This window comes from Trichosurus vulpecula, chromosome 5 (genome assembly GCF_011100635.1).
Source record: "Trichosurus vulpecula isolate mTriVul1 chromosome 5, mTriVul1.pri, whole genome shotgun sequence".
Taxonomy (NCBI): domain Eukaryota; kingdom Metazoa; phylum Chordata; class Mammalia; order Diprotodontia; family Phalangeridae; genus Trichosurus; species Trichosurus vulpecula.
Window position 1 is genome coordinate 166,017,183 of NC_050577.1, and position 13,781 is coordinate 166,030,963.

At 40.3% G+C, this 13,781-nt stretch overlaps 1 protein-coding gene across 1 annotated transcript in view; it reads left to right on the top strand.

The window, feature by feature from the left end:
* Positions 1–13,781, top strand: part of FRMD4A (FERM domain containing 4A) — a 292,241-nt gene that overhangs the window by 70,669 nt on the left and 207,791 nt on the right. The window lies entirely within an intron of this gene.

Below are 13,781 nucleotides of genomic sequence, written 5' to 3' on the forward strand. Positions count from 1 at the left end.
AGGGAGTTAGTACGGAAAGTTATAGCTACACATTATGATACAAAGTAGCAGCTATCCCACCTGTGGAGGATGAACTTGTCTCCTGACTTGGGTCTAGTGCTTGAGGCCCTTCTCCTAGATGGGTTTCTGGCACCTAGATACCTGGTGTCTGAGCATTCACTGGTTACAGAAGTCTGAGCACTTGTTTTCCTCAGATGCTCCAGTAAGACTAGGTGGAGTGCCTACTTCTTCACTTGTAGGTTCTGGAGCAGATAAGAACTCATCTAGGTCTAGTCTCTGAGAAAGATCAGGACTGGAGCCCATCCCCCTTTCAGGGTTTCTGGGAATGTAGCTCTTAGACAAGTAAACTCCTCATGGGTATGCTGAATGCACCAAAGGAACCTTTTTCATCAGTAGGCATGGGGCATCAGTAGGCAAATCTGCAAATTTATAAATTTCTGTATGTGACCAAACCAAAAAAGTTGAGACACAGTGATCATCCCTCTTCCTCTTGTCAAACTGTAAGAACCTTGAACCAGCCAGCACATTTTGATCCTAGTAGGTTTATAGCAATTGGTCTTGTTACGTATTTTCATAGGATTTCATATGCATTCCTTTTTTCAATTTATCAGTCTTCAGGAGATGGTTTGAAGTTGCCTGGATGGGAACCGGAATCTTTTTTTCTTTTCTCATGTGGTTTGGGTTCAGAAATGAGGACAAAATCTTTGTGTTGTTACCTGACATTCCAAGTCCCAGTAATTCACAGGTTCAAAAAATTCTGACCAAACTCACATGTGAATATCTAACAAGATGCCTCTCTTCAAACCCCTCTACATTGGGATTGAGGGAATCACCTTTAAATCTGCCTCTGGAACAGGAAGAGATAGAATGCCAAGTACACACACACACACACACACACACACACACACACACACACACACACACATGTTTATGTAGCATAGATCAAAGATTTGTTCATTTTTGACATATCTCAGTATCTTCTGTGTAAAACCAGAATCGGAGAATTGGGAATCTGATTCTCCTTTGTATTACCTGATGATCTCTATAAAAGTAATCACATGATAAATTCCTCCTTGAGCTTAGTTTAAGGAAAGAGTTTGTCTCTGCAGGACAAATGAGTATGCTTTCTTTTGTCAGACAGTGCTATGCAATCCAAAGTGTTTCCTTTTTTCCTTTAGCTGCCAGGAAACTTAAGACAAATTCCGTGCCCAACAGTAGTAATTAGCTCATCTCAAGTGCTTGGTAGCATCTACTTACTCCCTGTGCTCCTCTGTTTCTGTCCTTAATTGTCCTATTGTACATTATTTTTAATTTTCTAAGCTGCCTCAAATCCTTTTGGAAATAGGCAGGGTATAAATAATTTTTTTAAATGTGTGTGCATGTGCCTACAATTCTTTTCTTTAGACTTGTCAACTGTACTGTAACACCATCTGTTTTCATTCATTTAATTAGTGTAGTATAAGAGAGGAGGCTCTCTCTACAACGCCTTTTTTTCCTTTCGCCTGACCTTAATGAAAACTGCCATTCAGAAACAAATTTTTCTGCCAAAAATTGGTCTTCCCTTCTTAGCCTCCTAGGAAACCCAGGATCTGTGCAGTTTTTCATTAAGCTCTGCCCCAGTGAGAGTGCCTTTTTAATTCTATTGAAAATGACATCATCAGCATAGTAGATTTCATTTCTCTAGCACGTACCTTACCTGCCAGCAGTGCTTTGCAAGAGACATACATAGGTAATAGTCAAGGGAGAGGACCCAGGGGGAGGGAATCTCAAAATTAAAATGTAAATTTTTAAAAAGGAAAACAGTAAATGAGTTTCATTTCTGGGCAGATCACTGAGCTAAGTAAAGAGCTTTCTTCGAAGTCCTCATGTTCTTCAAAACCTACTAAGAACCAAGATTAGGGAAAGGAGCAGTAAGGGAGAATTCTATCCAAGGGGTTTGAAAAGGCCTGTTAACTCTGGAAAAGTTACAGGATCACAGAATCTCAAATTTGGAAGGGACTTGCAATTGTTCTTTACATCATTCCCACCTAGTAGTCATCCCGCTTCTACCCAAAGAACTATAGGGAAGAAAATCCGACTGCTTTCTAAGACAATCTAGTCTGCTTTTAAATAATTCTACTCCTAGGTCTTCCTTACATGAAGCCTAAATCTGTCTCTTCTGTCTTCTATCTATTTGATCATAGTTCTATGCTCTTTGGCCAAGTGGAACCAAGCTAGCCTCTGTGAATGAGTTGTATTTGCTCCGTTCAATTATCCTTTTAAGGCAGCTGTTGTTTCTGTTTGTGCTTTTCTTGGATATTTCCCCTTTCAAATAAAATTGCATCACCAGTATTTTTCCTCCAATACACTTCGTCTGCCCTAATTCCCACCAAATCCAGGTGGTAGAAGTGAACATTTTCTCTTCCACATGCTTTAATATTCATTGAGCACCCACCGTGCAAAGGTGCTACATAGATGCACTACACATAACTTGAGGCCTAATCAAATCACAGACCATTAGATAGGAAGATCTAGGTTTAAGCCTTCCCTAAGCCTCACTCATTTTTTATTTATTGATGGACGTTCAAGGAGTTGATAGCCAATCCTCATAATATATTTCATACTGCTTAAGATTTTCATCTTTTCCGGATCTGCTGAACAATGTATGCCACATTGTCTATTAACACCAGTTCCCCTTAAAAATCACTACTCTTTGTGTTTTGGAAGCATCATATGACTTACTGAACATTACATACCACCTACTTAATTTCCACAGGCATCATTAATAGTAACCATAGAATCACAGAATTTCAGAGCAGTTCATCTAGTCCAGGGCTTCTTAAACTTTTTCCACTCATGACCCCTTTTCCGGTTGTTGGTATTGCATGGCCTAGGGGTATGGGGGTACAAAGTGTGCATGCTTTGTGTTCAGAACCAAGGCTACAATGAAGTTGCATGATGCAGCACAGGCAAGTGCTGCCAGAAACACCTCAGATTCATTACGTTTGATTTTTAATTATTTTTTTGGTCATTTGCATGTTCAGAAACCTTTTACTGTTGCCAACTTTTTTTGACTCCAAATGGGATCACAACCCATAGTTTAAGAAGTTCATTTTACAGATGAGGACACTGAAAGCCAGAGAGGTATAATTATTTGCCCCAAATCACCGAGATTTTGTTGACTCCAAGTCTAGTGCTTGTGAAAAAAGTTATAATAAAAATAGTAATTGGGACAATAGGATGAGATACCATTAATATATTACTTAATATTAAGACCATGACAAGAGGATGACATACATTTCATTCACCTGTGTTCAATGTGCCATGGCCTCCTGGTGAAGATAATTCACTTCCTAGCACTTGGTTAGGTAATTTTTTCTCAAAGAGTAATTTGCTTCCAAACTCACCATAAGAAAAAGTCTGATCTTAACAGAACAGGCCACCCAGGCTTTCTTCCTGTGAATAGCAATTAAGGTGGTTACCTCTCCACTAGCAGAGAATGACTGGGGTGAAAAGAAAGCCTCAGAATTCCTAGAACCATAGCATGTCCCCATTTAAAAAAAACCAACAATAATATTTATTATGTACTCTATGCCAGGCACTGTGCTAAGAATATGGGAAAATATGTATTTACAAACCCAGCAGCCTCCCCACCTGGCACTGTGAAACCTAGCACCATGTGTTTTTCACTGTTTTCTCTTGCCAAGGTGTAGAGACCTATCATTAATGCAAAGTCCCTACAGACAGAGTTACCCTGGACTGGCAACCCATATAACATTAGCCTGAGCAGACTGATATGTGTCTGGGTTACTATGTTAATCAGAAGCCAGTCCCTAATGAACATCTGCCTACCCTTTTCTATTCCCAAGTGTGGATAAGGGGGGAAGCAGGCTTTTTTTTCCTCTGGATGACAAAAGCAGTTTGCATTTCTTGGAGGAGTAATCATTATATATGTCTGTCAAAGCTTTCCCAGTGGGCATTATTCAGATTAATATCACCCTCCTGGTTTCCTGAAGCTAATTCTAGATTGTACCTTAGTTAAAAAAAAAAGAAGAGAGATGAGAGTTTAGAAAGAAGAGAGAGTGGGGGGAAGGGAAAAAGAGAAGCATTCAAAATGGAAACCAGTTTAAATCTCATCCCTCTTTCTGGTTTGTCATACTTCAGTGGCAAAGCTAGGCTTGGAGACAGACACAGTATTTGGATGATGGGCATCCATGGTTCAAGAGAAATGGCTTTTTACCCTATTTTGTGTATTTAGACTCATCAAAGAATACTTGCCTTCAGTTTTATGTGGGAAGAAAGTAAGAGGAACCCAAATTTGGGTGAGAAGTAATGGCCTAGAATTCCTTATCCCAAGTGTGAAATGTCTTACAAAGTACTAATAGTTTGTGTCCATCATACATGCATCGAAGTGTGTGTGTGTGTGTGTATCTATGTATACGTACACACACACAGGTTCATTTGAAACCAAGCTATTTTCCCTCAGTTATTGATGTAGTGATGTTACTGAAACAACTAGACAACAACAAAAATTTATACAGTAAACAGTTACTGTCTTACTTTGTTGTTCAGTCTTTTTTCAGTCGTGTCTGACTCTTCTTAAGCCCATTTAGGGTTTCCTTGGCAAAGATACTGGAGTGGTTTGCCATTTCCTTCTCCAGCTCATTTTATAGATGAGGAAACTGAAGCAAACAGGATCAAGTGACTTGCCCAGGGTCATACAACTAGTAAGTGTCTGAGGCCAGATTGAACACAGGAACATAAATCTTTCTGACTCCAGGCCCAGCACTCTATCCACTGCATCACCCAGCTGCCCTTCACTGTCTTACTACTTGTGTGATTTTAGGCATGTGACACTTTGCTGTTCTCATTCTGGACTTCAGTTCTCTCAAATTAAAATTGAGAGGATTGAGCTGAATAATTCCTAAGCCTCTTTCCTCAGATCTAGTTCTTATTTTTCTATGATCCTCTGAATGGAATTCAGAAGGCACCACTGCCTTCCCAAGCCTTCATGAAGTTCCCCTCTCTACTTCTCAATGAGGGTGGGTGGAGAGGGAGGAAGGGAGAGAATGTGGAACTCAAAGTTTTAAAAACGAATGTTAAAAATTGTTTTTACATGAACTTGGGAAATAAGATATACAGGCAATGGGGTATAGAAATCTATCTTGCCCTACACGAAAATAGAAGGGAAGGGAATGGGGTTGAGGGTGATAGAAGGGAGTGCAGATTGGGAGGAGAGGTAATCAGAAGACACTCTGTCTTGGGGTAGGGGGAGGGGAGAGATGGGGAGAAAATTTGGAAATCAAAATCTTGTGGAAATGAATGTTGAAAACTAAAGATAAATTAATAAAACAAAAAAGTTCCCCTCTCTAATCTGTATTCCACTTCTCCTGCTTGGAACAGTGTAATAATTGTTACTAACTCCATCTCACTCTTTCTTTAGAGTTTCTAGAAATACGTGTATTGGAGTTACAATAAAAGGCAGCCTCTAACCATTCCTGGCCACTTGGGCCAGAAAATTCATTTCAGCCTTTTTGGTTCCAGAGGTACTTGTTTTTGTTTGTTTGTTTAATCTCCAAAATGGCAGTCTCATTATTAATTTTATTTGTTTTCAATCCTTTTAACTAGGAATAAAGGATAAAGCTTGTAACCACAGATGGATTCAGGTGCATCTTGGTTAGAACAGTCTCTAGGGAGCTATAACCACACTGTCAGAAATGCACTGCCCTCATTGTCCCATGTTAAGTATATTTCTGACAATGTGGTTATATCATTTCTTCTCAGTCCATTCCTCTGTATAATAAAGAACAGGTTGAGTTTCCATGAGGAAGCTACAGAGACCTTATTTCAGGACCACATACCCCACTCGAGGATGCTGGGTGGCCAAGGAGGACTCATTTTGTTTTTGCTTATATCTCCCTGAAATATAAGCAAATGCAAATTCCTAGTGTGGCCTGATGATTGCTCTAGCAATTGGTGTGTTAAGAATTCTAGAATCTCTTATTTTCTTTAGTCTAGCAAAAAAAAAAGGGTGGGGGGAACAGGAAGAAAATCTGGTCTCAACCAATTAGGGAGAGTAGAGAGAGTACAAAGGAAAAGGGGAAAGGGCTAAGGCCGGCATTGGCCATATAGCATGACCTCATGCCTTTCACTTAATCACATGATTCCCCTCCCCAGAAATAATGAGCAGCCAATGAGCATTTGCTCTGCTTATTACAGAAGCCCCTAGGGTGATGGTGGGTAATAGGCCAGACTCCCAGCTGCTCTCAGGAATCACAATAGTCCACACTGGTTTCAAAGAAAAAGTGAGCTCACACATCACTTATTCAAAACAACTTGTATCTCCTCCTTTCATTTCCTATTCATCCCAGGGTTTAATAAAGGAAAACCTTTTGGGGAACAAAGAGCTGCCCTACAACAGAATCCATGTTAACACCCAGTGCTGGATTGGTGCTTCTGACACCTCCAGGGATAGTCAAGAGCCCCCAGTCTAAGGCTTTTTCTGGAGGGCAGAGACTCACCTGCCCAGTCAGGGATTGGGCAGGACTGCCTGGGATGTGCCAGATGTTGGGAAAATGCATAGCCTAGAAGCCTCAAGTTCTGGAATAGCTACACGGACAGTGTCTTGTCACCATTCTTTGTGTCAGTGTGGCTGTTTCCTGGTAAAATGAGAAATAAGCAAATATACATGCACGTGTGTGTGTATGTATGTGTGTGACACACACATTCTTGATGATAAGGATTCAGTGAATTGTTAGTGGAGCACAGCTGTAATTCATTTCCAACCACAGATGGAAGTTGTTTGATTTTCTTAATGAATTTAGGAGTTGGAATGTCCTTGCTTTAGAAGCTGTGAGAAAGGCCGAAGGGCATGAGGATGGGCTTGGGAGTCAGGGACCTGTAGTTCTAATTCCCACTGTGGTTGTGCTCCCAGCAAAAGGATTCTTCACCTCCCCTAGCTATGGCTTAGATTCCTCGACAGGATGGAAAATGAGCTTGATAAATAAAACGCATTGCAAATGAAGGTTGTTGAAATGCAAACTGATTTCCTTCCTTTCCTTTGCTGATATTTATTGATTTCTCCTTATGAGGAAGGTCATAGCTTCTTAGAGATAGGGTGGTGATAGTCCTCCTATGTGCTCTGCCTAGTGTAGACCTTAACTGCGGTGTTGTGTTCCGTTCTCAGCTCCACAGTTTAAGGATTCGGATAAGCTGAGAAGTGTCCAGAACCTGGACAATGAAAGGCCTTGAGTCCATATCACATGACCAGTTGGTTGAAGGAATTGGGAATATTTAGTTTGGAGAAAAAAAAGACTGGAGATAAGGAGGGGAATGGCAACTTCAAGTGTTTGCAGGAGGGATTAGATGTGTCTCTGTGGCCCTGGAGGAAAAGAACAGGAACAGTGGGAAAAAGCTGCAAAGAGGCACTTTTAGGAAGGATGTGAAAACAAAAACAGATAAACAAAACACACAGCCAGCGATCTGAGCTGTCCAAACGTGGGATGTGCTGCCACTCTAGGTGTCTCAGCCCCCTCCTTGTAGGATCTCCTGCACACCACTTGTTGACTATGTTCTAGTGAGGCTTAGTTTCTGGGATAAGGTGAACTTGACGAACACTGATGTCCCTTCCCAACTCTCAGATTCTGTGATTCTTTATAGGTATGAGGCACTGTTATGGGCATTATGGAAGAACAAAAAAGTATAAGAAACTACCCCCAGAAAGCTTCAGTCAACCAATAAGCATTTATTAAACACCGACTATAGGCAAAGCACTGTGCTAAGCATTGGGGACTTAAAGAAAGGCAAAAGACTGTCCCTGCCCTCAGGAGTTCAAAACCTAATGGAGAAAGCATGCAAACAAATAAGTACAAACTAGCTAAATGTGGATAAATAGGAAGTACTAGAGGGGAAGTACAATCTAATTGGAAAGTTAAGGCAAGTGTATTTGACAAATGAGTTAGTTAAGGCAAGTATACATGACAAATGAGTTGTCCTTTTAGGAGAGAGCAGACACTTAGGGTAGTTCCATATGGCCCAAAGCCTGTTTAAGTCAATGAGGAGAAGGGGGGATGTACCTGAAAGTTGGGAGTAGACAGTTTTTGCTTAACAAGCCCAAGTTCATTCTTTTCCAAGGGAGTCCAAACCACAGGGTGGGGCTATGAGTCTGGAGGACTGTATAGGTCCCTGGAGGAAGGTAGACTTTACAAGAAAGGGAAAAGAGAATTTCTGTGACTGTGGGCCACTGTGAGTTTCTTTTGTTGTGTGAATTCTTTCTATGGGCTGCAGTAAAGATTGTCCTGTACCTGAAATGGATATTGTGACCTGGATGTTTGCCCAGGAGCTAAGTGCCCTGTTATAAATATTTGTAAAGACCTGGACATACGCTATATTGGCAAGGTTCCCTCGGGAAACCAGCAAAACAAGCCATTAGTGATTTTTTTTAAACCCTCAGGATTGAACTCAGTCTGCATTAAACCCAGAATGTAGAGCATTGGGTCACTGAATACAAATGACTCAGACTGGACTTCACTTTGCATCATTAATACATGTCTTTCCACAATTCTCTCTATTCATCATTTCTTAAAGCCCGGGAACTTGCCATTTCATTCATATTCCACAATTTCTCATGCCTTAAGTATTATAGGCCATATTGTCATAGCTGCAAAGGACTTTAGCAGTTTTCTAGTCCAACAGCCTAATTTTATCAGTGAGGCCCAGAGAGTGATGATTTACCCAAAGTCATCTAGGTAACAGAGCTGGGGTATGACTTAGGTCCTCCAGGGTATTTTTTTTACTCTGTAGTATTCGGATGGAGAGATCTTTGTGCGCTGGGGTGATCAAGGAAGGCTTTGGGGAAGAGAGAGAAATAAAGTTGGGCTTTGATAGAAAAGAAGAAATAATACGTAAAGGGAGAAAAGTGGGAATAAGTGTAGTGTCTTCAGAAGTGATAAAGAGACCACCCTAAGCAAGCACAGTGTGTGAATGTGTATAATAGAAATAATAAAAATAATAACTAGCATTTAAAGTTTGCAAAATGCTGTAAACACAGAAAACACACACATATACATATATATACATACATACATATATATAATATATATATACCATCTCATCTGATCCTCACAACAACTCTGTGAAGTAGATTCTATTATTAATACCATTTCACAAAAGAGGTAACTTAAGTCTGAGAAATGTTAAATGACTGGTCCAAGGTCGCACAGTCACTGTCTAGGGCAAGTTTTGGACTATTTTGATGGTGAAACTGGACTGCTGTATGTGAGTTAAAATTTCAGCTCTACTGTCTACCACCTAAGGAGCATGAGGCAGGTCTCAAATCGCTTCCCCTCCTGTGCCTTCATTCCCTTAAAAATGAGGGTTCTGAACTATATGGTCTCTCAGGTTCCTTCTAGTTCTCAATCTGAATATCTGGCAGACAAGTGGAATTGGATGCATTAGAGGTTAGAGATATGCGTTAGTGCCAAAAAGCTGTGGTTGCTGCTTCCTGATTCTTCCCTGCACATCCCTGCCAGCCCTGGTTCTTGGCTGAGAAGTTCTTTGCATTATGCAGACCCTCTTTGTTAGACTCATCGAACCTATCCATGTTAGGATTATGAGGGAGCTTCCTTAAAAAGAGCTATTTTTAAGGAGAGGATTTACAAGAGTGAATTTGGCAAATTCAGGAGGAAAATTATTTTCAAGTCTTGAAAGCTCTGAGAGGGGCTGAGAGAAGAGAAGAAATGTGGAATGGGCAAAGAAGGATATAGGCTAAGGTAGAAGAACTGGGCTAAATGACCCGCACAGGCTAGTTGCCAACCTAATGTCACACAGTGACCCATCTTGCTCTGGGTCTTCATCCCTATTCCCTGCCCAGCATGCCCTATGAGGCACAATTGTCTAAGAGGCTGTTATCTCCGTAGGACAGGATCTCGTTTCTGGCCTGGCTCCTGGCCTGATCCCTGCAAAGCTCCATGCTTGTTTACAGTTCAATGTAATTGGCAAATTATAATCATCAGGATTCTATAAACATCCTCTCAAAGGATTATAATAGTATTATGCTTTCTGCTTAGCCTGCAACTTTCTCTGAACAAGTTTAAAGGACTTTAGAAACAATGTAGCTCAATAATCACCACCACCTCTTGGTGATCCAAGTGGTATATTATTTTAATTTGGAAGGTAGGAAGTTAAGGGACTGAAAACTTAAGAAACTCACTCTAATTATGCAGAGAATTAGAAGTGGCAACTTTCTCAACTTTTTGTATAAGGCTCTAAAATTGAGATTTTAGAGAATGAGGTCCTACTTTGTAGAGACCTTGAATCAATCTCTCCTCTCCTCATTTCTGTTTCTCTCTGTCTCTTTCTGTCTCTGTCTCCATGTGTGTCTCTGTCTTTGGCTCCCCCTCCCTCCCACCCCACTGTCATTTTCTCCATCTAGGAGTTGGAAGTGTTAAATCTGGGTTTCTCCTCATCAAGCTTATAGTGGTGAGGCTTAAGATAAGATGAAAAATTGTACTGGGTTTAGAACCAAAGGTCCTAGGTACAAATCCCACCCTGTCATTTACTGTCTGTGTGGTCTTAGCCAAGTCACTTATAAAATTCTGTAAAATAAAGGGATTGGACCAGATGACTCTGAGGTCCTTCCAGGTCTAAATGTATGAAACTAAGGGTGTGGACACCTTAATTAGAGAATTATTTGCCATGTAGATATATAGTAGCAGTAGTTTAGAAGGCAAGAAGCCAACAGGGCCGAAATTTCACATAAGTGACTTTTACTATAATACAGAGAATTAGAAATTCAATTCTCCTGACTCCTTGAGCTCTATATGCTGTTTGTACTTTTTTTTCCTTCTGTGGGGTGAAATAAATGTTAGCCTTTATTTCATGTGTTATTGTGTTTTAAATAGTTGTAACTTTGGGATGAAAATGCTTTTATTCCAATGATTATGCCTTGACCCAAGAAATTTTGGGAATTTAGTTCAGAATCAACTTAGGATTCATACTCGAAAAGTGTCTTATTACTTAAAGTCACACTTTAAAAAAATATTTTTGAGGCTAAGCCATCCTGTCTTACCCAGGTTGGAAGTACATCAGATCATTCATGGGCCTAGAGCCGCCATTGATCAGTACAGGAGCTCTAATCTGCTTGATTTATGGCCTGGACCAGTTGGCCCTTCCTTAGACAGCCTGACCATGGGAGGGAGGCATAGTCACCATACTGGTGTTGACTTATTGTGGATACCTGATTGGCTTTAACCCTGCTGTGCTTTAGTGCTCCTGAGCTCATGAGATCTACTAACTTTAGCCTCCATAGTAGATTACAAGCGTGTGGTACTATAACTATCTGCCCTGTATTTATTTATTTGTTTGTTTATTTATTTATTCATTCATTTATTTATACCAAAACTAGATTGTCCATATTGGTCATCCACCTTTATCACCACGTTTCTTGTTTACGTTCAGTCTTTTTTTTGAGGTATATCCAACGTTTTGTGACTCCATTTGAGGTTTTCTTGGCAAAGATACTGGACTGGGTTTCCATTTCCTTCTCCAGCTCATTTTACAGATGAGGAAATTGAGGCAAACAGGCATAAGTGACTTGCCCAAGATCACACAACTAGTAAGTGTCTAAGGCCAGATTTGGACTCAAGTCCTCCTGACTCTATGCCTGGTGCTCAATCCATTGTACCACATACTTGCCCCTTTTTACAACATGCTTGTCACCAAATGACTTAATCCATCCTCAAAGAACAGGTAGTTGTCATCACAGAAAATACTCGTTCATTCATTTATTCATCCATTCAGCAAACATGTATTTTGTGCCTATGTGAGCAAGACCCCCTAAAATCCCATTGTGATACCTAGATTCTCAAAGTCCATGACAGTGGAACACTAACTCTGGCAGATTTGTCCAGGTTGAAAAAGCCACAGTATTGGTTCCAGCAGCAAATTGTCTATCATTCAAAGACTACCATAGCTAAGTTCAGAAAGAGTACATTACCAGGTTGTCCACAAGGCAGTGAGTTTTTTGTGTGTTTTTTCTTCAAGATCTCTCCAAACCATTCATTGCAAGAGTTTTATCCTAGGGACATTGAATTTTTTAAAATATATTTTGATAACTGTATTTTAGTCTAAGTGATTTCCTTTTCAATCCCATGTATTTGATTTTATTCCTTTAAAAACAATATTTTGAAAAGTCCATCGCCTTCACCGGACTGCCAAAGGGGTGACCCACAAAGGTTAAGAAACTCTGATCTATTGAGTTATGGAGGAAATGCAATCTATTTTGGAATCAGAAGGGAGTCAGTTGGAAGATTATCTACAACAAAATAGTGATACTTGGATATAAACACAAGGGATAGGTATTTGGGGGATACAAAGATAAGTAATAATGGTGCTCTGCTTCCACTAAAATTTACAATTTAATAGAGAAGATGATAAACAAATGATAAGCTAATGGCTATTAAGAAAAAAACAACTTCAAACAAAGTGCATTGGAATTTCAGAAAAGAGAGAAATCTCTCCTGTGTGAGGTTATCAGAGAAGACTTCAAGTGAGAGACAGCTAACTGGGCAGGGCCTTGAAATGTTGGAGGCCATAGCATGAGCAAAGGCATGGAGGCAGAAAAGTAGGGTGTTTCCAGGAAACGTTCAAGGAGTCCAGTTTGCCTGGTGCATCTTGTGAGTGAATAAAGAATACTGTGCAATACATCTGGAGAGATGAATTCTTGATGTCTTTGATGCTTTGTAATAGAGTTTGGACTCTATTCTGTAGGTAGTGGGGAGTCTTTGCAGATTTGTTTTAGTACAGGAGTTACACAATCAGGGTTAAAATTTGGGAAGATCACTTTAGCAACAGTATAGTAAGGATTAGAGTGGGTGAGACTGAAAGCAAGTATGCTATTTGAGAGTCAATAGTAATTACTTAATTGAAAGTGAATGATAGGGGCAGCTAGGTGGCACAGTGAGTAGAGCATTGGCCCTAGAGTCAGCAGGACCTAAGTTCAAATCTGGCCTCAGACACTTGACACACTTACTAGCTGTGTGACCTTGAGCAAGTCACTTAACCCCAATTGCCCTGCCTTCCCCCCTCCAAAAAAAAAAAGTGAATGATGGCCTGGCTTGTGGTGGTGCCAACAGGAATGGAAAGGAATTCCAGGATTAAAGAGATACTAAGGATTAAAGAAATACTAAGAGATACTCCAATTATGTGATGAATGAATCAATCAAAACTTTATTAAGCATCTACTATGCATAAGGAACTGTGCTCAGCATTGGAATTACAGATTCAAAAGGTAGACAGTGTGTGTGTCCTCAAGCAGCCAGCAGTTTATCATCAGAGACAATGTGGTCACAGACAAATACTGTGTATATGCAAAATAAATAAAATAATTGGGAGGAGGAAGATAACAACTTGACATATTAGGAAAGACTTCTTGATAGAGGTGGCACCTTAACTGAATTGTAAAAGGATCTAATGGTTTCATGAGGAGGAGGCAAGAAGCGAGAGTATTTCAGGCATAGGGGACACCCTGTACAAAGGCAAAGGCAGTAGGAAGCCATTGAAGCTTCTTGAGCAGGGGAGCAATAAAGTAAGACCTTTGCTTCAGAACTATCACTTGGGTAGCTGTTAGGTGAATGTGGGAGAGGGAAGACTGGGTGCAGGAAGACCAGTTGAAAGCCTTTGGCAGTAGTCCAGGTGAGAGATGGTAAGAGCCTAAACCTAGAACAGTGGCTGTGTGAATGGAAAGGAGAGGATAACAGATATGCCAAGGGGGTGAAATTGGCAAATTTTGGCAACTTATTATA